Source organism: Leopardus geoffroyi, chromosome C3 (genome assembly GCF_018350155.1).
Source record: "Leopardus geoffroyi isolate Oge1 chromosome C3, O.geoffroyi_Oge1_pat1.0, whole genome shotgun sequence".
NCBI classification, from domain to species: domain Eukaryota; kingdom Metazoa; phylum Chordata; class Mammalia; order Carnivora; family Felidae; genus Leopardus; species Leopardus geoffroyi.
This window is the reverse complement of record NC_059338.1, coordinates 51,974,480-51,998,809: the sequence shown is the minus strand read 5'-3', so window position 1 is coordinate 51,998,809 and position 24,330 is coordinate 51,974,480. Positions and strand designations below refer to the sequence as shown.

At 45.1% G+C, this 24,330-nt stretch overlaps 1 protein-coding gene across 1 annotated transcript in view; it reads right to left on the bottom strand.

Moving 5' to 3' along the window:
• The window catches only part of TNR (tenascin R), a 410,039-nt gene that overhangs the window by 175,707 nt on the left and 210,002 nt on the right, over nt 1-24,330 (bottom strand). Inside the window, exon 2 of the mRNA XM_045452824.1 lies at nt 20,434-20,531. The gene's annotated coding sequence lies outside the window, so the exon portion shown is untranslated. The remainder of the gene's footprint in view (nt 1-20,433; nt 20,532-24,330) is intronic.

The following is a 24,330-nucleotide window of genomic DNA, read 5'->3' as shown; positions in this document are numbered from 1 at the left end:
TATCTCTCCCTTCTAACTTCTATAGCACTGTTAGAGTGAGCACATGAACAGAAGCCACCTCATGCTGTTTTCTAATGATGTGTTCAGTCCTATCTCCAGAAGGGGATTAGAGATTCTTTAAAGGCAGGGACTGTATCTTACAAAGCAAATAGACATCTTACACTGAGAATTTTCTGAATGCACTGATGAAACTGTTTTTCATTATTGTTTTGGTTTGGTTTAGTTTTGGTTTCTTATTAGAAAATCAGGAGCCATTATTGGCTGGGGCAATTATTTCTGTTCTCCAACGTCTAGTTTTTTCTGAGCCGGCATAGGAACTATGGTTTCTCTTACCAGTTGAGTTTTCATTTGAAAAAATAAAAATTAAAAAAAAGAAAACAAACACCTGAAAGCTCTTTTCAATTAGCTGTTAAGGTTACTTAAGTCAAACTTTGCTGTAGAGTTGATCCTTTTCACTCTTCTCTTTGAATCTCTAGATGAGAGAGAAAATGGTCTTTGGATGATAAAGCCTGTTCCCAGGTTATCTTTGAAAAAATGTAATCCACTGTATTATTTTGCTTCCAGTTTTCCTCCTGCTTCTTGGTTTTGTTGGTTCTTATCTCCTTTTCATTATTTCACAGTTCCCTGGGTACCTAAAGAATCCTCTCTTCACTCCCATTTTCAAAAGTTTGTTCATGACAACTTCAGGCTACCTTGCTTCTGATGCTTGGCTCTGGGAGCGGGCAAACAGTGGGCACACAGGACAGGCTTTTAGAAGGGGACCTTTTCCAGTCAACTCAATGATGTGGCCCAACAGTGACTCTAAAGAGCTAAAAATTAACCGTCTGACTTAGGTTTGAAAGGACTATGTCTAAACTCTTTCTCACCAATGAAGAATGGATGCTTTATTAAATGTAGAGATTTCGGGATCAGGGGCCATCTTATACTGCATTTTAAAAATTTTCTTCTTTTTCCTGTAAATGCAAAAAATGGAACTTAAGTTTTCCTAATGGTGAAGACGAGCCCTATGGGGTGTGTGTGTGAGTGTGTGTGTGTGTGTGTGTGTGTGTATGTGTGTGAAATCTCTTTTGAAAATGTATTTCAGTTTCCTCCCATAAATCAGAATTTTTTTATTGGGTCTGTGAATTATATCCTCATCTTCAAAGTGCACTTGGTCTTAAGAGCTGTGAAGACCTTTACACAAAAGTAAAAAAGACACCACAAGTTGCTATCCACAGATGTGAAAGTTATATGCCGTTTTTTTTTTTTTTTTCATGACCCATACCAGTTCATAACATCTATCATGATGATCATGACTCATCCTTGGGGGTCACCAGCACCATTATTATTGTTTCAGACCCCCTTCTGGAATAGAGGTCATTGTGCCAGGTTAGTGGTTCTGGAAGGCAAATCATAACCATAGTCAAATACAGCTTCTATAACTATGAAGTATTGGGAAGCTCTTACTCAGATCTACCAGGAGGCTGGAAGAAATTGGATTAGTATCTGGGATTCCAAATCAAAACCAGTATTATTCAGTCATTATAAATCACGTTAATTCTATAAATCCAGGGACTGGCACACTTTTTCATAAAGGACCAGATAGTAACTTACTAAACATATGCCTTAGTTTCTCCCCTGAACTGATAGTGTTCGTGTCCTAGAATTGGCAGATTATTTTTTGAGAAAGTTTAGTACAGGATGGTATTTATAATGCACACAAAAAATTGTTTAGCTTATAATTTACATAGAATGTACATTAGGACTGGTTTAAGATTATGAAAAGCAAATTAATATTTACATGGCAAAAGTGCTACCAACATGGAAATGAATATCACACTCTTGTTTTGCAAGAGTGGATGTAATCATTTTGTTAAACAACTTCCTAGCCAATTTTTACTGCCAGTGAAACCTGAGTGTGGGCCTGTGAGACCCTCAGAATTGGGTCCCCTTGGATCCCACAGCTTCTACTTCCACACTTCGAGTCTCAGAACCTAATGCAGTAAATGTATGACACCACAGAGCTTGCCTGCTATCAAAACAGGAGAGTATGCGCAGCAAATTAATCTAAATAAAGCATGTCAAATATTTGCTTCGGTTTAAATTCACAAAATGCCATTTCATTAAATTGTGGTTTCATTTATGTCATGCCATAAGTGAATTTTTTTTATTATTTTAGAAGTTAAAACTTAGAAAAATACATTTTTAGAATAAAACACTGTCACGATAAAGGTATTTGAGCCCCAGAATATTGATTTCATAGAAGAATGGTGAATTATGAAATCTAAGGGTTTTTTTTAAGCAGTACTTAAAATAAACATTCATAAAGAGTATCTATACCCTCCTCTCCCTATGATGACCCTAAGACAGCTGCCATGTAGCATCTCTGAGAGGTAACACTTCTAGTTCTCAGCACACCTTGGAGTGAAGGGTAAGGATTTGAGCAGACTGCTTCTCACACAGCCCAAGCTCTGGAAGTTCTCCTTTTCCTTCCCTAGACCCCATTCCTGGTACATTATTATATCACTTTTTGAGAGACAATGACTCATGCATCCCTAAAGTAAACAAGCCCATATTGAGTAGTCATTCTGAGCCAGCTACTATAATAGACACTGTAACTATAGGATGAGTGAGATCTTGACCTTGGAAGAACCTATCATCTGGTAGGTGGACACATTCATAAAGAATAATTATAACATAAGTGGATTTGGCAGTCCCTCCTAGCAAATGCCTTCATGGAAAAGAACCCTCTTCACACCAGGAAGAAGCTTGTAGAAGGGCCCTGAATGATCTGGGAATGTGAACCCACATAGAATAAGAGCATCCTCTCCAAAGGAGCTGAGATTTCTATTCCAAGTTGGAGGAGGCTTAATCTTGAAGATTTCACTAGAACTGATATTTTAGTGACATTGATTCTAAGTATAAGCTCGAAATTAAAAAAAAAATTTGTCAGACACTCAAAGTTTCAAGGTTTTCCTTTTATTTTTTTATTATTGGGTGGAAAGCAATTTTTTAAATACTGACATGATATAGTATGTCTATTCTATATTCTATAGAATAGATTCTATTGAGTACCCACTGAGTTGGCAATGACTTCCCTTCTCTGAGAATTGCCCTCCCTCCAACATATCCCACAAAGATAGAGGGATGGGTCCTATGACCTCAAGCTCCTGCACCTGGTGGAGACAATTGACCTGACTTGGGCCAATCACATTCTCCGTCCTGGGAATTCAGAATTGGAACCAAAGGAGAGCTCATCTGCCTACAGTGTCCAGGAACAAAGAACCTTCAAGAGTGTGATCTTCTTCTCACTGCACACATGGCAACACAGAGAGAAGATGGTATTGGCCATAGAAAGAAGAAGACAGGAGAGATGGAGAGACAGCACCACCGGGTTCCTGAAAGCGCCTGGTTCCTGAGGCCAGTCCTTTCTCCACACTTGCTCTTGCCTCCCGTGCTCTATAAGACACCGATGAGTCCTGCAACATATTCCCTTTTTTGTGTAAACCAGTTCAACTTGGTGTCTGTAACTTGCAACCAAAAGAATCCTGTCTAATACTCATTCTTTCTGGTTTAGGTAAAGTCCTGTCCAAATGACTGAAGGGATCACGATAGAAGCCGTTTTCATATTTGTGTGCTATCAGGATTTCATATCCATTTGATTCTCAAGCCCTGTCTTAGACCTGCTGAATCCTAATCCCCTAGAGTGGGCTTCCAGTAATTCGAATTGTATAACAAAGTCATTAGGATATTCTAATGGGTTGCCCCATTTTAGTATTGCTGGGTAATCCAAAAGTCCTTGTAGTTGGACTGTGATGTACTGAGTGCCACCCCACATGCTGTATCACTTTCCTCACAATGACTCTGTGATATAGATGCTATTTATTAGGGGAAAGGCTGATTCCCTCCCTTGATGTTCCCTTCCATGTGGAGGCAGGTCTATTAGCTGGAACACTTCTGTCTTATTATGCTCTTATTCACTAGCGACCTATCTGGTTGCTGAGTTTGAAAGGAGAAACCGGGGGGCGCGCTGTCGGTTAAGCGTCCGACTTCAGCCAGGTCACGATCTCGCGGTCCGTGAGTTCGAGCCCCGCGTCAGGCTCTGGGCTGATGGCTCAGAGCCTGGAGCCTGTTTCCGATTCTGTGTCTCCCTCTCTCTCTGCCCCTCCCCCGTTCATGCTCTGTCTCTCTCTGTCTCAAAAATAAATAAACGTTGAAAAAAAAAAAATGAAAGGAGAAACCGGGCATGTGTATGTAGCCCAGGCTCTTTCTCTTCCTTCCTCTTGTGAGCTCGCCCACCCACAGAGAGCACATGCTCCTCAATGCACTACTCTGTGCCAGAAATTCTCCTACACAGACTGTGCCCCTGCCGGCAGGACACTGTGGTCGGGGAGACTCCTCCCCAGTCTGGTGCAGCCATGGCTGGGGCAGGGAAAAAAGTTCTCCTCGTTGGTTCAATGTTACTTCTGCAGTAAAGCTACACGACCTGATCTCAGCTTATCAAGTGATATCATGGTCCCACCTGACCCTCTTCTTTATCTTCCATTCAGAGTCCTGAGAGGAAGGGAGCCTGTTGATTGAGCTCCCCTTTCAAGATCTGTCCAATTTTACATACATGATCCCGGATAACACCACTGTCTGTATAACACTAAGTGCCGGCTCTTTCCTCTGCCACTCAGGGAGCCTCTAGAGTGGTGTTTCTCATACTCACTATGCAGAATCCTCTGGGAGTTGGTGAAGATGTAGATTTTGATTTTGAAGGTCTGGGGTTGGGCCTGCAAGTCTGCATTTGTGTCAAGCTTTCAGGAAATACGAATGCTGTTGGGAAGTCCACGCTGGACCCACAAGGTTATGCAAAGGATGCCTTCTGGAGATCCAGAGACACACAAGTGCGGCAGGCAGTATAACAGCCTCCCAAAGACATCCATGTATTAATCCCTAGAACCTGTACATGTTACCTTATATGGCAGAAGGTGGAAAGGGTGAGAAAGTGTGTTCTACCCTAGGCCCCCCAGAGGGAATACAGCCTTGCCACCTTCTTGATTTTAGCCCAGTAAGACCCATGTCAGACTTCTGACCTATAGACCTCTAAGATAGTAAATTTTCATTGTTTTAAGCCACTCAGCTTGTGGTCATTTTCTATGTCATCAGTAGGAAACTACTATAAAGATACTTCCTCCATTGCAGTACGATCCCCAAAGTTGGACTATGTCAACCAGGGAGCCAGCCTGCGAGGTTTGCACATAAGGGATGCTTGGTAAAAATGTACAGTGCTCCTTGATGAAAAACCCTAGAGTTTTAAATGCCCAAACTACCAGACTGAGTGAATAGGACCAACTAATGCCTGAGCAGGCTTGATTTTAAGTTAAGTGAGCGTGACGAGCACGTTGTTAAAAACTCAAACCTGATTAAATCTCTGATGAAGCACAGCGTGATAAATGCCAGGCGACCACAGCTCCATGAGAACCAAATGCTGTGTGTAGAGCCTGGGAGATTTCCTATGGAGCGGGAAGCTCTAGTCCGAGGGAGGCCATGTGGGTCACCACGTGGCTCGTCCTATCAGTGGTTTCAGGCTACAGGGGAGCATCCCATCTCTACTGCAGAGTCTAGTTCATCAGATAGTTACTAAAGAGGGGGAAGATGAAGACGTGGTGATGATATCATCAGCTGTAGGAAAACTCACTCATCCTGTGCCACGTCTTCACTGACCGAATTTCAGATCATGAAAATAAACTTTGTAAATGCCGCTGCTCAGAGTTGGGAAGTGTGGCTGCTAGAATTGGCCTAAATCGTGTCATTGGGTTCATCCATTTATTCAACCCTGACTTCATTTATTCTATCACTGGCTCATTCATTCATCAAATATTTATTGTGTATCTACCATATGCCCAGCATTGCAAATACAAGGTTCAACACTACATAGTGTCTTATTCTCAACTTGGTGTCAGGACAGTTGAAGAAAGAGACTCCATGCTCCAGCTGTTGTAGTATTGAGTGCTATGTTAAATAACTGAATTCTGCCTTTGGCTGCTAAAGAAGGATGAGGAAAAGGGCACCTGACTCAGTCTAGGAATGGAGGTACCAAGGGGATCAGGATGGGCATTGCTCAGAATTAGGTTGGCGTAGGCACCCTAGAGGAAGAAACATGAGGCACTAAGAAAGAGCATGGAATGTTCAGAGATGTCAAGAATCTGGGTATGGCTAGAATTTAGGATGCATTCCTATATAGTGGCAACCAGAGACGAGCTAGAAAGACAGGCTGGGGCCCAGTCACCAAGCATTTTGTGTGACACGCTAAAAAGATGAGGACAGTGACAGTGAATGGAGGGTGTCTGGCAGGGATGTGATGTAGTGAGATCGGAGCTTGGGGAGGGTCATCCTGGTGGCTGTGAAGAAAGTGTCCTAGAGGGAAGGGAGGCCAGATGCAGGCAGATGAGATGGGAGGCCAGACAGGTTTCAAGTCTGAATGCGGCTGTGGACAAAGATGCTCTTTTAAAAAAAAAAAAATTAATGTTTATTTATTTCAAGAGAGAAAGAGAGAGAGAACAAGCAGGGGAAGGGAAGAGAGAAGGAGAGACAGAATCCCAAGCAGGCTCCACACCATCAGTGCAGAGCCTGATGCAGGGCTTGAACTCATGAACCACAGGATCATGACCTGAGCCAAGATCAAGAGTCAGACACTTAACCAAAGGCGCCACCCAGGCACCCCAAAGATGCTCTTTTTAACGCGAGGCAAGCCCTGGGGATAAACTAAAGCTTATTTTACATTGGGATGAGAGCTACAGAACATATTCAGTTCACCTGAAAAAGCGTTAAGGAAATATTAGACAAGTGGCAAACGTGGAAGTTGCTGGCGGCAGTCGCAATATGTTCTTTTGGCTCCAAAAGAGTTTGTGGACTGAGAATAGATGGAAGTTGGGACTGTGTTTAATATGCAATTTTGTATTGTTGTCATCTGCTGTGATTATAGGCTTGGCTCCTGCTTTTTCATTCAGAGCCATTTATTCAGAAAATCTCTTACTCAGAATTTGAGTTCATTCCTCATTAATTCAGTGGCTGCTTTCTGTAGCCCAGTGATTGAATTACCTAATAGCACCTGCCTGAAATGATTAACATAAGAGGAAGCCATGGGGTTGTATTTGATACAAATGATCTGTTTCCTGAAGTTGTAATTTTATTAAAGGGGGACCCGATGAACCACCTTTACAAATGAAGGTGAGGTCCTGGCTTCCAGGAGGTACCTGGGAGGTTAATGAATGATTAGCCGCTAACAAATGACAACATGGCTCAGGAGGAAGGTGGCATTTCTCAAGAGGCGGGTCAGCACCCCTGGGAAAGTGAGGCATACTTCTGAAAGGACTGCGGGTACAATTTCTCAGAAAGGTGGTGACCAGGGAGGACAGGAGAAGTGACCAGCTGAAGAGAGGACCCACACTGTGCCCACAAAGTCACTTTCTATCACAGCCGCAACCTGATTGCCCGAGTTACTCCCAAGTGGATCAAGTAGGGCTTGAACTTCACTATTCCTCTAAGGGAACATGAGCAAATGCTCTGGGTTTTTGTCCCTGAGACAGAGCTGGGCAAGCTGGTGCTAATGGACCCAAGTTTTTCTTCCAAAGAAAAGAAGACCATGACTGGCTTTGTACTTCAATCTTTCAGGACATTGCTGGTCTCTTTAAAGAGTTTAGTTGAAGGGGCAGGAAGAATTAAGACACAGGTTATTGAAGAATATTCTATCATTTTGTCCAGCAATTAAAAAAAATAAATTTTCTTCGTAATGGAACTGTTTGGTATTTGTACTCATTTTCTAATTTGGCTGATTTAGGTGTAGACATGGGTACACGTGCACAACTTACATATCATGCAAGGACAGAAGCGATGTGTACCTCCCCAAACATAAGTTGAATATTTCTCAATATTGACATCTTTTAATCCCTGGGAATCCTGAAGAACAAAGTGGCACATCTGAGGGCTGGACAGGACGGACCTTCAGAAGACAGCATGGCCATGCTCACTCTCACCTCCAAATCCATACCCATTTCCGTAACCAGGACTTGGAATGTCTTCTCCCTCCTTCCTCACCACTCCAGTTCCTCCCCCCCACACCCCCACACACATATTTCTGTCCTCATACTGCTTCATTCCTTCTATTCTAGAGGAAATAGGGTCTGGTTGCCTGGCACTGCCTCGTGCCATTGCAGCGTTCTAGCAGTCCCTTGCTGGGAGGCTGCTTAAGTCAATTGTGCGAGTCTCCATCGAGGGAAAAGCACACTCGGGTGGAAGATAATTTTCTGTTAGGAAGAGGCTGCTGAATGCTGCTCAAATCCCACTGTTAGGACAAATCTACTTGAAAGGTTGGTTTGGCTTACACTCATGAAATGTGCTTTCTACACGTCTTGCCTGACAGTCTCCTTATAAGGGCCATGGGTGAGCAGAGTGGTTCCCACACTAGAGTCGGTGGGAAAATTTCCAGGGGCAAGGGGAGGTTAAAATACAGATTTACAGGCCCTGCTCCTAATCAACAGAATCAGACTGTCCAGGAAGCGGGACCCAGGAATCTCCATTTGTGTAAAAGCTTTTCCAGTGGCTTGGATATAGTTGGTCTGAGAGGTGGCATCTACGTACTGGACGGAGGCAGAGAACACCTGTGTTCCGTGCACAGCAATTCCTTGTATAGACAATGAGTTTCTCTGGCTGTCTCTGCTTCCCTTAAAGGCTGTACGTTTTTGCTTGTGTTTCCTGGATGCCTGGTGTGGGTCTGGAATCATGTGTTAGTTCTCAGGTCTGTGGTTTACATTCTGTGTACATGTCTAGGCTGCTCGATGCAGAAACACCAGCTGCACTGGGGACCCTTGTGAATGCCGGCTCCCCAGATCCCCGTGCAGAGCCCACATCAGAGTCTCCCCAGCCAGACCAGCAGCACAAGCTGCCACAAACACGTTTCCCACTTGAAGGTCTCCGAAGTTCATCAGTGACCCGTGGAGGACTAAGTTCCCATTTCTTCACTTGGAAGAGGCATTAATGGTTTAAAATATATTAAAAAAATAAATAATCCCTTGTATACATTTATTTCTGCTGCAAACCCATGCATCTCCCAGACGTTTTGTTTACATATCTGCTCACAGAAGTACTATATCTGAGCTAGTGTGTTGTCATGCCTAATTTAAGAACAAAATTTAGATTGTAAGCTTGAATTGTTCCCGCAGCCACGTCTGTTCATCTCAGACTTGCTTCATGCATGACAAATGCCTCGTACAAGTGGGAGCAGCTGCGCTAAAGCCAAATCACCCATGGGGATGAGTCCAGTGAACCACCCTCAGGAGCCTCAGCCCTGGAACGTACGGATATGTCCACACCGGTCCACCCTCAGTCACATTTCCATCCCTCCTCTTGTCTCTCCCCCTAAATAGGTATTTCTAAATACCATCACAAGGCTCCTGGTTTTCATGGCGGTCATCATCTTTTCCATTAACATTATTATCTTATTCTAGGGTCCATTAGAACTCCTGGCATAACAAGAATTTTGGGTGTAGCTGTTCATTACTCCCCCAGTCACCCACAGCTGTGGCCATGCTCTGCATACAGTTCTCACTTGTATCATACAGTTCCTCTTGCTTCCATTAAGATGATCATCTCTCCCCCCCAACCCCGCGCCCAACTCTGTAGTCATCACCTCATTATAACTCCATTACCTTTCGCATCATCTACGTTATAACTCCATTACCTTTCGCATCACGACCATTACCTCCCTCATCTCCCCCTTCTACATTCCAGTTGCCCTCACCTTCTCCTTTATAGCCACGAGCTTTTCATTACAGGCCCATTATCTTCATTATTACCTCAGTTACAGTCATAATTGTTCCCATAACAATTTCAGTGTCTTTATCCACCCCTCTCTGATACAAGACCCCGGTCAGCTTTGATAAAGCTACAGGCATCCCTCTTCCACTCTAGACATGTACCCAGTGTCTCTATTAAGGTTAGAGGCCTCCCTCCTTTTCCTTTATTGCATCGCCCATGATCGAGGTGACTACAAAAGATCTGCCACTTCCCAAGGCGACTTCACTATTGCCACTGTCACCTTTTTACAACTCACCACTCCGTCCGCACGTCTCATTCCATAACAACCAGTGATAACCCTCATCTGAAGGTGTCAGCATCTCATCTGCCGGCCCTCTGTTATGGTTGTCTCCCTGACTCCAAGAATCCTAACTACCAATTTCTTCTTCAGAACGGTTTGAGGCTGTATTAATATAACTGGTGATGCATGCCTATATCTCTCATATTTCAGTGTGTGTCTGGCGAGGTGAGTTGTTTACCACTGCCCCATCTTATCCATCCGATGGTAAGTAAGCTCATGGTGGATTAGACCTTGTTCCTTCCAGAGCACTTAGCAGCTGGCCAAAGTTAGCATTCAGGAAGCGTGGTTGACTGAGCGACTCCATGCATCGCCGCCCTTCCTCTATCTTCACCCTCACAGTCTATTGCTGTTGCATTGACCACTATCAAACCCTCATCAATACTCTCTTTACAGTCTCATCACCTCAAGCTCCTCCTCTTTGAGGAGAGAGACATCTACTCCTCCATTTCTGTGCCATTCTCTCAATAATTATCACAGCTTCAATAGCAGTGTCTCCATTACAAATCCATTGCCTCTTTTTGATTAAGGAGAGATAGACGACTCACTGCCCTTCCAGAATGGCCTTCAGCTCCCACTAAGAATCACCAGGTGTGTTGTAGCCTGTCCCCGACGTGCCATCATCGTCGCACAAATGTACCTGCACTGTCACCTCAATGTGCCAGGGTTCACATTACAAGATGCGGCTTTTCCTTGCTGGTGTCCGACTGTGTGCTCTCAGACAGATCTTTCAGGGCAAGGCTTCTGTGGAGGAATTCTAGACTCAGACTGCCTGGGTTCAAATCCCCACTCTGCCACTTACTAGGTGGTTTGATCCTGCTCAAGTCATTTAGCTTTTCTATACCTCAGTTTCCTTATCTGTAGAATAGAGATAACAACGATAACTATTACTATTGGTTGTTGGGAGGAGTTGATACATAAAAAGCGATTGAAACAGTACCTAGCAGACAGAAAGCAACAAATCTCAGTTCTTCTCTGGGCTCCCTCTCCCCCACTAGAAGATGAGGGTTGGACTAGACTAACGTCTAAAGTCCTAGACCAAACATTTGGTGGATGGGTGTTTCTAGTATCAGATTATCTGGGTTCTCGTAGTTTCATCTCCAAGGTTCTTAAATCATTCCCCAGCTTATTGTAGTCTGCCGACTCAGCTGGGAATCATGGCACCCCCTCGGCCCATGGCCACGATTGCTCTGCACTGGGGTGATCTCTAGGCATTTCTTCTCTGCACCTAATGAAAGACATGTTATGGTTTTGCTGCAACTGGACGTGACTTAGCTGCGTACACGTACATCCAGCCTGCACTCGGCAAAGCCTCCCAAGTAGCCCCCCCTGTGGGTCTTATCCTTGCCCTTCCTCCTTTCTGAGCGATGCTGAGTTCACAGGTGGCACCTGAATTTGCCCATCAGTCAGGGCTGCCCCAGGCCACATACAGAGGAGACAAAGATTGATTCTAGCTTTGTTCCATCCTGATTCATCCTCTCTCACTCTCTCTCTCTCTCTCCCTCTCTCTCTCCCTCCCCACTCCCATCTTTTGGCTCTACTTTCTACCCCTTCTTCTGCTCTTCAGTCATCCAGACCATCCATTGCTTGCACTGAATCTGAATACCCTCCTCCATTCTGCCTTCCCTAGCAGGGCCCCATGTGCTAAAAAAAAAAAAAAAAAAAAAAAATCATTTCTCCTCCTCTTCTAAGAGTTTTCCTCCTCCAGTGGCCTTTAGACAGAAAATCACCTAATAGAACAATAAGCATTCTGGCGCAGATAAACGGGTCTCTCTGGGGACACATGCTTTTCAAAAGGGACATCTGAGAGAGACAACACCTTAGCAAGAATGTATCTCAAATGGTAGAATTTTAGACAATGGCAGAGCCAGGCATTTTCTGCTTAATTCTATTTTCTTAAAATTTAAAACGGAGTGAGGGTGGAGTAGGAAAGTAATTTGGGGTGCAGGGAGATTTCTCTGCACCAATCAAAATATATTTTGTGGGCAAGACCCTGTTCTCTTCATAAAATCACTTGAAATGCATCTAATAAATTATCCTTAATTTACCAATCTCTCCATTTCTCAGAGGCCACCAGAACTTTGAGCTAATGAAGCCATCTCATCTGCTGTGGAGTTTCCATGGGTTCTTCACACTCAATTGTTAGTAATAAGAGAATTCAGTTGTCAGAGATCTGTCTGAAGTGCATGAGGCTGTCAGTGTAAACAACATTCCTCTCGAGCAAACATGAGGAAAAAGATGCTCCACTTAGTGATGGCAGAGACAACAAAAATTGGCTGGCACTAGCCCAAGCCCACTGAGGCTACTGGGACCACAGAAATATTCTCTGCCTCTAAATTGTTGGTCTTCGGCCAAGGCAATCCAAGGGTTGGCACAGGTGCCCGAAAGACGTGAGGCCACTCTACCTTGACCACCACCGGCACCTTTTTCCTCCTCCAGTTCTCTTTCTTTCCTCTCCTTTTGTTCTTACTGTTTTTCGTTAAGTCCGAAGTGTCATGTTCATTCTGCCTCCCTGGCTTCCTTCCGCCTCTCCTTTCTAGGCTCAGCTTGATGCCCACGACCTCTGCCGTGAGGTGTTCTCTGTCCATGTTCACCTCCCAGAACCCGTGATACTCGCTCCATCTCGGTTTTCAGTAACAGCACAGCCAAAGCTGGGGTGCAATATCAGTACGCCATTATATTGTCATGCACTGGTATGTAATTTGTTTTCTGGGTTTAGAATTGTCCTCCTGATGAAATCCTAAGCTCCTCGGGTGCAGGGACCATGATATGGACTCCTTTAGCGTGGCCCATGGCTCATTACTTTTGTATTTGACACATAAAAATTACTCAGTAAAGACTCGCTAACTGGGCCTTCTGTTCCCCTTTCTTATTTCCCCTGTATCTGCCTTGTCTTTCCTTTTGACCACCTGCTTCTCTTTCTTTCTCTTCCCCGCGGCTGAAAGGGCCCTGGCCAGTGGCACTCACATCACTGCTTAAGCATGTTGGATGCATTCCAGGTGAGATTTCTGCCTTCCAGTTTCCTAGGAGCTAGGGATTGTGTTGCAGAGTGGCAGTGTAAGGCGGGGGTGGGCAGTGCGCCTGGGGGGCTCAGTCAGTTAAGCATCCGACTCTTGATATCGGCTCAGGCCATGATCTCGCAGTTTGTAAGTTCAAGGCCCTCATCGGGCTCTGCGCTGACAATGAGGAGCCTGCTTGGGATTCTCTCTCTCCCTCTTTCTCTGCCCACCCCCTCTCAAACTAGATAAAGAAATGTTAAAAAACAAAAACAAAAAGGAGTGGCAGTGTGGGTACCACCCTAGGTAAGGCTGACTCGTGGCTAGTCAGGATCCTTTGGTTTGGCGTGCGAGAGAATGAGAGGGAGGCTAACCTCAGGGTTATAAAAAGATGTCACAATAAGGCCATTCTGGGGCAGATCCGCATTCATGAAATTCTAAGTGCTGGCGGACTCTTTATGACGCATTTGTCAACTCTACCCGCGGGTACCTCCACTTGGGAAAAAATCCGGACAATCTAAATTTGCTTTGGTCACATACCAAAGGGTAACTTTACATAAGCATTTTCACTGTAAATATGGGTCCTGCTTATGATCAATTCTCATCAGTGTGTTGGAAAGCAATTTCAGTAAGTACTTAGCTTAATCAATTTGTATCTGCACATTGACCTTCGGGACTCTGCACACAGGTCCCATCATGCAGTGTGCTCCGCAATTCTCTGTCTCTTCAGACAGCATATTTCTCAATATTTATACATGGCTTTCATTTTCAATCAATGCAATCATCTGTTCCTTGCTTGCAACTGCTTCCCTTGCCTGGGGAGGTGAGAGCCAGTCAGAGCCTCTGTTACTTGTGTGTGTTACAGAACACTTGTTTACCACTTCCTTAAAATCTAGAGAACCAGGGAGATAGTGGGGCATTCTGGGATAATAAAAATAACGGAGGAAAAAAAAATCTTATCAGCTTGTTTATACAATTATGTAAATGATAAGCACTTATACATGGTTGATTCCTCAATTATTCATGGTTTGAAGCTCTTGAAAATTCAATTCAACTAAATAACCTTTTCTTCAGCTCTTATTATGAGCAAGGTACTGTAATTTGAAGAAGGAGAGACAAAAATACAATCTGATAAGGAAAATCAGGGACATACACAAATGACTATAATACAAGTTCAGTAAGGACAATAAGGAAGGCATCACGGATGATCAAGGTGTAGAGCAGGGAGAGAACTTCTGTTTGGGTGAACCCAAAATGAGATACATGGGGGGTGGGGAGGACTGTGTTAACATTCCCTGCCCTTCATTCCCAGGCCACTCTTAGTTCAGGCCTCTAACCCCTCTTAAAATTTTTTTAACGTTTTATTTATTATTATTGAGAGACAGAGTGTGACCAGGGGAGGGGCAGAGAGAGAGGGAGACACAGAATCCGAAACAGGCTCCAGGCTCCGAGCTGTCAGCACAGAGCCCGACGCGGGGCTCAAACTCTCAAACCGCGAGATCGTGACCTGAGCCGAAGTCAGATGCTTAACCGACTGAGACACCCAGGCGCCCAGGCCTCTATTGCCTCTTATCTGGATGATTAGAGCAGCTTCTTATCTGAGCTCCCCCTCTAATTGATGTTTCCCAGGGGTCTTTCTAAAAGGCAATCAGATTGGGACGCCTAGGTGGCTCAGTTGGTTAAGCATCCACTTCTTGGTTTCAGCTCAGGTCATGGTCTCCCACTTTGAGCTCTATGCTGACAGTGCAGACAGAGCCTGCTTGGGATTCTCTCTCTCTCCTTCTCTCTGCCCCTCCCCTACTCACACTGTCTCTGTCTCTGTCTCTCTTTAAATATGAGGAGGGCAGTTGTTGGGATGAGCACTGGGTGTTGTAGGTAAGTGATGAACTACAGGAATCGACCCCAAAACCAGGAGCCAAGAGCACACTGCACACACTGGATGTTAGCCATTTTGACAATAAACTATGTTAAAAAATAAAAAAAATAATAAAAAAAATCACTTAAAAAAGAAGTAAAAGGCAATCTGATTATGTCACTCTCTGGCTTGGACCTCTCCACTGTTTGCAAGAAAGAGTTGAAGTTTTTTGGAATCTCACACTTGAGGACAGTCTGTTGTCCTCTGCTGCCTCAACGCCCCTTGTCTTGTTGGGTAGATGGTGCCATCTCCATATTGTGTTGCCTCAGTCCCCTCAGTGCCCTTGGCCACTGCCTTTCCTTCTACCTGAACTGCCCCTCCTCCTTCCTATTCTCCCTTCCTGGGCTCTCCATGTGCCTGCAGAACTTCTATGACACTTTCCTTGCTGCCCCCTGGCCCCAAGATAGGGCTGATGATTCCCATTCTCCTTCTCTGTAGTGTGTGAGCCCGTCAGCTCACTTCCCACATGCTCGGCTGCCTTACAAGAGAATCCTCCCAGGGGCCAGGATCCAGCCAGGCATGGCACATAGTGTGCACTCCATGCGTGTGTGAGGAATTAAGTTGAATTTGTTGCTTGGGTGGGTGAAAAGTGAATCTAGACTATTCTTCACAGAATTTAGGAGAAGAGGAGAGAGTCACAAAATCAAGGGAAAGCTGTTTCTGTTTGCTCATTTTAATGGAGACCAAGATATATTTATAAGCAACAGAGGAAGAACTTACAGAAAGTGAGAGGTGATGTGAGTGAGGAGAGGCACAATGCCTGGGTGACGGTCCTGGAGGAGGTGAAAGGGAAGGTACTGAGAACTCAGGGGAGGAGTCATCCTCGGAAGGAGGAGGGACACTCTCTCTCCAGAGAGACAGGAGAGAGCAAGTTGGGGAGGATGCTTTTGTAGAAGCTTTCCAAGAAGAGGAACAAGCTGAGGATACCCTGTATGGCCCCAGGCTTAGCGAAAGGACAGATGAACTTGCATGTAGACTCAGGTGACACACCCAATGTGGGCACATCTTTCCCACGTAAACTGCAAGACGTGGAGAGAAAACACAGCCTCAATGCCGAACTATCTGTTATGTTCACCTTTGGTGGGTTCCCACTCCACAGCCCCACTGTGTTTTTCACTTTTTCTAAAAAGTGCAGTAGATGGGGCGCCTGCGTAGCTCAGTCAGTTAAGCATCTGACTTCGGCTCAGGTCATGGTCTCACAGTTCTTGGGTTCGAGCCCCGCGTCGGGCTCTGTGCTGCCAGTTCAGAGCCTGGAGCCTGCTACGGATTCTGTGTCTCCCTCTCTCTCTCTGCCCCTCCCCTGTTCGTGCCTTCTCTCTCTCTCTCTCTCTCTCTCTCTCTCTCTCTCTCTCTCTCAGAAATAAATAAACATTAAAAAAGTTTTTAAACATGCAGCAGAGTATTAAATCAGGAGGCAGTCATATTTGTATGGCTCCATAAGTGTGTTTCCCCTCCCCAGCACTGAACCCACCTGGAAGAGTCACCGAGGGAGCTGAACGTATTAACCCAGATGAAACATCCCTACTCCTGACCATTTCCTTCTTAGCACCATGCCTAAATAGTAGCTGTTCAATAAAGGCATGCTGCCTGGAACTGAAAGTTATCAGAGGGTCCGGGATCACAGAGAGAAGTTTCCCCACAGCGCATCACACACAGAGTATAACTTTGTCCTGTGCCCTTGTCCCCACCTTACTTTTCCTTAATAATTAATGCCTGATCACGGAGACACAGCTACACACAGAGCCCTAGACCTTTAGGGATAAAAGGGACCTTAGAGACCCACAAAAACCCAGTGTCAGGCTGCAGAGAAGCATGGGAGACACAGAGCTTCAAAGCCTGTCTGCGGTCCGGAGCAACCATGAAGCTGGGAGCTCAGCTCCCCAAATATCACATTTATCTCAATTTGGCAAGAGGCTGAAAGCCTATCTGGGGCCATTTAAATTCTAATGTTATTAAAGGCTCATGTAATCAGCTTTTAAAATAAGCTGCTTTCAAATGCATGGGGAATGAAGGTGGGATAGAAGCAGGCCAAGGAAGGCAGTTTGGACCAGCCTGGCAAGCGCTCCTCCGAGTGAACTGCCTAAGAGCCACCGGGTGACCTGCGGGCGGGACTGCTGCAATTCTAACACCAGCCCACGCTGGGGAAGAGCTATTTGAAAGTCCGTGGGGGAGAGGGCTAATCTGGACAATCCGCGCACCTCTGTGAGGTCAAGTGCACACAGGTGACAAGGCCTGGCAGGGTTAAGATGGACTGGCCTCGGAGCTCAGAGGTGGCTTTGAGATTCAATCAACAGAGCAGCTGGTGCTTCTGAGAACTACCTCCGCATACTGCATCCTGTAGACTTCTGAGAGTTTGCACCCTCAGGAGGGCCAGCAGCATCCCACACCCCTGCCTTGACAGTGTTTTGCTGGCTTCAGGGTAGGCCCCTCACCTCCAGCCGTGGTTTGACCATCCCTCAGCCCCATCCTGAAACGGAGCTTAACCCTGATGTCCTTACAGCCCTGATGTGGTTTGGAATTACCGTTCTGATTCTGACACCAATTCCAGCGTGTGGGTTTTTTTCCCCCACACCAAGCTTTTCTCTGATGCCAGCCACGTGTGCTACAATTCAATGCAATTCTGACACTGCCTACCTGGAGACGGTGTCAGATTCCACAGGCTAAGGGCTCAGTCCCACCAGACTGCCCCCACTTCGCATGCCCATTAGAAGTCCCCTTTACCTGTGCTTCCAACTGGCTATAAATCAGAGGTTCCCATGACCCCGTCCTTGGGTTCAATTAATTTGCTAGAGCGGCTTGCAGAACTCAGGAAAACAGTTTACTCACTGGATTGCCAGTTTATCACCAAGGATTTTAAAGGACACAAATCAACAGCCAGATGAAGAGATACATCGGGCAAGGCCCTGAACAAAGGGGCTCTGTGTCTATGTCTCTATGGGGCCCAGCACGGTGGCACATGGAGGTGTCCTGGTTCCCGAACCAGGAAGCTCTCTGAAGCCAGTCCCTTTGGGTTTCATGGAGACTTCATTATACAGGTGTGATGTGTTAAATCATTAGCCATTGGTGATTGAACTCAGTCTCCCAACTCTCTCCCCTCCCCAGAGGGTAAGGGGGTGGGACTAAAATTTCCAACACTCCAATGTCAAGGTTGGTTTCCAGCCCCCATCCTTAGGTGCTTTCCCAAAGTCTCCATATTAGCGTAAACTCAGGTGTGGTCGAAAGGGGTTCGTTATGAATATCAAGACACCTATGTAGCTCTTATCATTTAGGACTTTTCAAGGGTTTGGGAAGTTCTGTGTCAGAAACTGGATGAAGACCAAATATATATTTCTTATTATAAATCACAGTATCACAAGGGTCATCCTCGGGGGCTGTTTAATCATTAGGCTCATCCTTGCTTTCCATGAACATTCTCTGATTCAGCCTGCGGATTGATTTGCATGAGGTCAGACCGCAGCAGGGTCCTTGTTGCTGGAGTAAAGCTAGGTCCAGACGGGATGTGATGCTTGTCCTCATGGGTCACCCCTCTCCCATTGTCTGTCTGCACACTGACTTCTCAGTGCCCTCACAGAGTCTCATTCTGGCCTGACTTTTCAGTGCCCTCACAGAGTCTCATCCAGCTGGCGGGGTCCTGGGCTCCCTCTTTCATCCCTCCACCCCCTCCATCAGAAGCCTCAGGTATTAGGGCTGATGAAAATAGCTGGGTGCTCTTGTCAGGCTAATAATTTGTCTTACATTTAAACCAACATTCTTTAAACATTTATTCAACATCGACTTAGCAGAGGATGACAGCACCCTGGATCTCATACCCCCCTGAACCCACGTTATTCAGAAGTCAGTTTAGAAACCAATGAGTTTTACTTGAATGGGTTTCTTTGGCGGAGGTGGGAGGGTGGGGAGAAATATTAATCTTATAACGTAAGTGCCTTGTCACTATTCTTTCAGCTACACAATATCTTCTCTCAGTAGAGTTCTAGTAAGTTCAAATGTCTTCATCTTAATACATTTCCTATGACTTTCTTACAACAGCTACCCTTAGTTGCCGCCCAGATGGTCCACCCTGTTTCAGCTCTGCTTGGTTGCAGAGAGCTTGATCTCAACCAGCTGTTACCTTCAAAACACCAAATTAACCAATTTTCTCTAAAGTGTGACTGGCTAGGGGTGCCTGGGTGGCTCAGTCGGTTGAGACTCCAACTTCGGCTCAGGTCATGATCTCACCATTCACAGTTCGAGCTGTGTGTCAGGCTCTGTGCTGACAGCTGAGAGCCTGGAACCCGCTTCGAATTCTGTGTCTCCCTCTCTCTCTGCCCCTCCCCTGCTCCTACTTTGTGTTTCTCTCTCTCTCTCAAAAATAAATATAAAAACATTTAAAAACTTTTTAAAAAATAAAGTGTGAATGGCTGATAGCCAGCTTCATGTGCTAACGTCTCATAAGTTTCTGTGTTCAAAGGTATGTTAAACAGCCTGGGGTACTTTGTAGCCAATGTCCCCAAGTGAGGCAGGGTGTTGCTGGGGCTGGTCTGGATTGATTCAAACTTGGGGCTTCAGAATGCCATGCTGCAGAATGCCATGACAGATAATGGTACCTTATGGATCTGAGGTTGGAAATTAATTTTTCCAGAACAAATTTTAGAAACCATATAAACACATAGAGAGAAGGCTGGTGGGTATATTATCATTGTTTTCTACAATAAAATAAGGGCCATACCTAGTTGAGAAGTTCCCAGTTCGGCATGTCAAGTTTGAGAGCCAGCAAAAGTTATTAAGGGAGCAAAATATTCACTGTGCCTGTCGACTCTGAATCCCAAGAGCCTTCGCCCATGGACCATTTTTTAGAAGGTTATTATTTCAACCTGAAAATTCTTTAGACATATATATGTGGTGTGAAAAAGGAATTAGGAAAGCTTTTAAATTAAAAGAAATAAAACGACAGGTTTTTCCTCTAGCCATATAAATGGTTATGGATAGAGATAAAGAGATGGATATTTTTTCATAATACTTTATTAGAGGTTTTGGAACTCCAGAAATTTTAGTCGGGCTGGTGAATAATTTAGCACCGATTCCTGCAGGCCCAGTGCAGGCACGGCTGGGCTGGGAATCAAGCCTAGTCTTGGAGGGACTGAGAGCAGTAATACACTTTTATTACCAACCACATCATGAAATGCATTTCAGAAATATTTTATGAAAAGCCAAAACCTTGGTGCCCGGTTTCCCCAGTTTTTTTCTGAGACGGCATGAAGCCCAGGGGAGCTAATGCTCTTGAGCACTTCATTTCAGGGAGGCTGTCCCCTAGGCCGTTGTTGCAGTGACAAAGAGTCTCAGTCCCTGGGAATATGCAGTCACAAGTGAAAGCCTGGAACTGGCCATTGCAGTGATGGATGGGAAAAGTTTCACAGAAATGGTACCTTTAGTGACGGTGTCTTCGATGTTTACTCTTCCCCACACGCTCTTCAATCCCAACTCCAAGAGACCTGGCCTCTGTGCACGTGCAGCAAACGTCCACCTGAAACAGGAATAGGGAGGGAAGAAGTGTGTTGATGGTTTCAAAATAAGGAATCTCAGTTTCCCTTTCCATCCCAGCCGCCATATCTCTTTTTCAATAAACTTGGAGGTACATCAGGGGGATGTCTAAAGCAAAGAAAACAAGAAGTTCTTTTGTTTCCTCTCCGGAGAGTTGTGTTTATTTTATTAATTTTCTTTTGTTCATTCTCATAGCTTTACAATGAAGCGGTAAATATTTAAGAAACCGTTCTACAGAATGATTATAAATCCAGAAATGTGTTTTAGGTGACAAATCTATTCTGAGGTCTTTGCAGGTGGCCACAGTAACATAGAGAGGTGATCTGATTATGACAGACGCTTGGCAATTCCTCCAGGAAGCCGCCCGTTGCCCCTAAATCGGAGCCCCTCTTCTGTCCTTAATGTGAGCAGCACTCAGGCATTCCCATATCCAAAAAGTCACCACTTGTCGTCAGCCTCTTCATCTGCGCTATTCTCACTCTGGACTCTCTGTCCCTCTCGCTGCTTTGGTTCTTGTCCCAAGCACAGTGCAGCGCAGAGAAGTTCACCAAAAACTCATGGAGGAAATGAATGCGTAACAAAGGATAATCCTGGCAGGTTAGAACCCTCCCCCCACAGAAGCGGTGGCGCCTACTGCAAGTGGGGAGCTTCTGAGTCAGTAATTTGTCAACCTGTGTAAGCCTGGCTCCCATGCAGGACTTGGACCAGTTCTCCCCTGTACACAATTCCCAGGGACCATCGCCACCCATCCATTACCAGATGATTATGCCTTTGTGGGCTTGCTTCCCACAAATCCTCTGGGCTTTCTCCAAAGGGGACACGGAGCCTTAGGGATCTCACCTGTATTTGCAAAAAAATCAATTAGCACTGGAGGGAGGAAGGAGCAAGCCATTGGCTGGGGTGTAGGCTTGCTCGACTAAGTTCTTCCTGAATAAATTAGCCTTCCCTGGAAGACCCCATAGAACCTTAGAACTAGAAGAAGTGGAAAGATCATTTAGTTCTGGAAGGGCAAATAGGTTTCATCTCTGGGGAATCCTTCCCCCAGTGTATCAGCAGTGGCTGCTTGGAGTGTGGGGTTGGGAAAGATTCTGAGCCTGCATCATTGGGAAGGAGAGTGTTCATCGGCAGTCTTGCCAGTGTCCAGTGTGGGTAAGTGTTGGAAGTGACATATAAATGCCAGGTGTCCCCCCTCCGGTTCTAACCCGACAGCTCACCAAATGGAATAATTACGCTTCCTCTGGTCACTGTAATTTGGACAGTGGCTACCCAAATTTGCAGCCCATTTTTTTTCTGGCAGATAACTCTGATATTTGAAAATTTCTTCTTCCATGGAACTGAAACTCCCTCTTCTTTTTGCTTTTACCTATTGGCCCTTTTATTCCTCACCCTGCAGGGTGGTGACTTCACTTGTAGAAAGCTGGCCCAATCTCTTTTGAACCAACTAAGTCAAAAGTCTTCAAACATGTTAGCAAAATCCCCTTCAGGTTCCTTGATTGAAAATCAGTTCCTTCGATGTGCTATTTTATTACCTATTTCTCCAATGAGGTATGAGCAGAGTCATTCACTCATTTAAGTAACATATATTTGTTGACTACATTTTACATTTCTTTGTTTGATATTCTCAAAATTAGAAAAGGGATATGTGTTCATTGTATCAGGTAAATCAATGCAAAGATTTATACAGAAAAAGCTAATCACCCCCCCCCCCAACCTCAGCCCCTTGAGGTAACATTCTGATAGACCAGTTATGTATCTTTCCACACCATCACAAGTCCCGTTCTAGGGAAACAGACGCAGTAGGTTATGTGCAATGAAGGTTCACTGGGGCATACTCTCATCATGGAGGACAGGGAGCAGGATTGGCCAGAGGGAGTTCTGGAGCCACCCTGCATTGAGAAGGGACAGGCTTTTGGACCCCACCTGTCCTTGGCTGCCCCCGAGGAGACACTGGGCAAAGCAGCTTCCTCTGGCTGAAGGTGACTCCTGGACAGGACCCCAGCTGTGAGCTATGAGCTACCAACACTCCCAGCACCTGGGTGGGGGGTGAGTGTTGCTGTGGGGAAGTGCCTCACAGCACCCCTCACCCACACCCTCCTTCATGCTCATTTAAACCCAATCAGGCATATAGACACAGATATATGATGTTTTTGTTTATAGTTTTTAGCCAAAATTCTCTGCAACTTGTTTTGACTTAACATATGAGCATCATCATTTTTTCCCTAATTTACTCACACATACATACACATACTTTCACAAAAAAGATCGTATTACACATCAAGGCTTTTTAGTGCCATGTCCTTATTTTTTTTCTATTTCTTGCCTCTCTCCACCTCCTCTCCCTCCTGCACCATCCGTATTATCCTCAGCTCCCAGGTTGAATGCAGACTTCGGTCCTTTCCTCCATGCTCATATAACCACATACATTCATATGTGACTACGGATAGATGCTCTGATTCGGTGTTTTGGTCATTGGCAACAACCATTTGCTAAGAGCCTTCTGAGTAACCAGGTCTGTGCCAGGCACTGGGATACAAGAAGAGGACACAGCCTCTGCCCTGATGGAGTCCTGCCCTGGGGGAGAGAGACCCCAGGCTGGCAGTTACAGGAGAAGAAGTCCACTCATGGAGGCAGGCACCAAACACACAGAGTTACTGGGGAGATTAGAACTAGCCTACGGACCCCTGTGTTCTAGTCCTGTGCTCCTTCCATTTAACCAGCTTGTATATATGTCGATATTTTTTTTAACTACTTTTATTTTTTCCTAAATAAGCTTCAAACTGTGGGCTGAGCAATGACCACAGTGAATTCAAGCAAGTGTGCACTGGTCTTTTTGAAGCCACGACCATACTCGCTATGTCAGAGAAGTTCATATCGAACCTGATATACCAGCCCTTGTGATATAATGTGCACTACCTCACTAATAGACCCATTTGACTTAACAAGCCATCTAGCCCTAAAGAGATCACACAAATGCGCCATCTCAGAGTAGGTTCTCATATAACCGGTGACGAGGCGAAGGATTCCTATAACAGAAAGTGACGTCAGTGGGTCACAACATGAACAAGCATTCCGTGGTAACAAGTTCCGAGGCAAAGCTGTTGGATAAATACCGAGTGCAGGATAAAGAAATTGTGGTTTACGTGGCAATGAGAAAAAATGAAATATGGCCTTTTGTAGCAACGTGGATGGAACTGGAGAGTGTGATGCTAAGTGAAATAAGCCATACAGAAAAAGACAGATACCATATGGTTTCACTCTTATGTGGATCCTGAGAAACTTAACAGAAACCCATGGGGGAGGGGAAGGAAAAAAAAAAGAGGTTAGAGTGGGAGAGAGCCAAAGCATAAGAGACTCTTAAAAACTGAGAACAAACTGAGGGTTGATGGGGGGTGGGGGGGAGGGGAGGGTGGGTGATGGGTATTGAGGAGGGCACCTTTTGGGATGAGCACTGGGTGTTGTATGGAAACCAATTTGACAATAAATTTCATATGTTAAAAAAAAAATAAATAAATAAAATAAAACATTCTAGGAAAAAAAATCATAAAAAAAAAAATACCGAGTGCAGGGCTCTTGCTCCCATATCCTTTCAGCTGGCACACTGCAGGGGGGACCGAGGGAGAGAGGAAATGGAACCACAGGAGACGCACACAAAGCTAAGGAGCATGGTGACCTGACTCCCCAGCAACTTCAGAAAATTGCTGTGTTCTTTCTGTTCATTCTCTCAACCCACTCATCTACCTGCACTCCTGCTCTTTATGGCCAACATTCCCTTGATAGCTATT